Below are 1102 nucleotides of genomic sequence, written 5' to 3' on the forward strand. Positions count from 1 at the left end.
CACAAACACACACACACAAACACACACACACACACCTCAGTTGATGCGCCCTTTCTCAGTTCCGTTTGGCGCCGGAGGTGGGGAGCGACACCTACCTGTACTTCCGGGCGCCGCCACCGTCTGACTCGGCGCCGCGAGGGAGGAAGGGGAGCCGCCATCTTACGCGCCGCGTGGCAGCTGCGGGAAGCGAGGTGATTTGGAGCGGGGAGGGGGGCGAGGTGATTTGGAGCGGGGAGGGGGGAGAGGTGATTTGGAGCGGGGAGGGGGGAGAGGTGATTTGGAGCGGGGAGAGGTGATTTGGAGCGGGGAGAGGTGATTTGGAGCGGTGAGGGGGAGAGGTGATTTGGAGCGGTGAGGGGGGAGAGGTGATGCCGCTGGGGAGGGGGAGAGGTGATTTGGAGCGGGGAGGGGGAGAGGTGATGCCGCTGGGGAGGGGGAGAGGTGATGCCGCTGGGGAGGGGGAAGAGGTGATGCCGCTGGGGAGGGGGAAGAGGTGATGCCGCTGGGGAGGGGGAAGAGGTGATGCCGCTGGGGAGGGGGAAGAGGTGATGCCGCTGGGGAGGGGGAAGAGGTGATGCCGCTGGGGAGGGGGAGAGGTGATGCCGCTGGGGAGGGGGAAGAGGTGATGCCGCTGGGGAGGGGGAAGAGGTGATGCCGCTGGGGAGGGGGAAGAGGTGATGCCGCTGGGGAGGGGGAAGAGGTGATGCCGCTGGGGAGGGGGAAGAGGTGATGCCGCTGGGGAGGGGGAGAGGTGATGCCGCTGGGGAGGGGGGAGAGGTGATGCCGCTGGGGAGGGGGAAGAGGTGATGCCGCTGGGGAGGGGGAAGAGGTGATGCCGCTGGGGAGCGGGGAGAGGTGATTTGGAGCGGGGAAAGGTGATTTGGAGCGGGGAAAGGTGATTTGGAGCGGGGAAAGGTGATTTGGAGTGGGGAGAGGTGATTTGGAGCGGTGAGGGGGGAGAGGTGATGCCGCTGGGGAGGGGGGAGAGGTGATTTGGGGAGGGGGAGAGGTGATGCCGCTGGGGAGGGGGGAGAGGTGATTTGGGGAGGGGGGAGAGGTGATTTGGGGAGGGGGGAGAGGTGATTTGGAGCGGGGAGAGAGG

The sequence above is a fragment of the Ascaphus truei genome, chromosome 16 (assembly GCF_040206685.1).
Source record: "Ascaphus truei isolate aAscTru1 chromosome 16, aAscTru1.hap1, whole genome shotgun sequence".
NCBI lineage: Eukaryota > Metazoa > Chordata > Amphibia > Anura > Ascaphidae > Ascaphus > Ascaphus truei.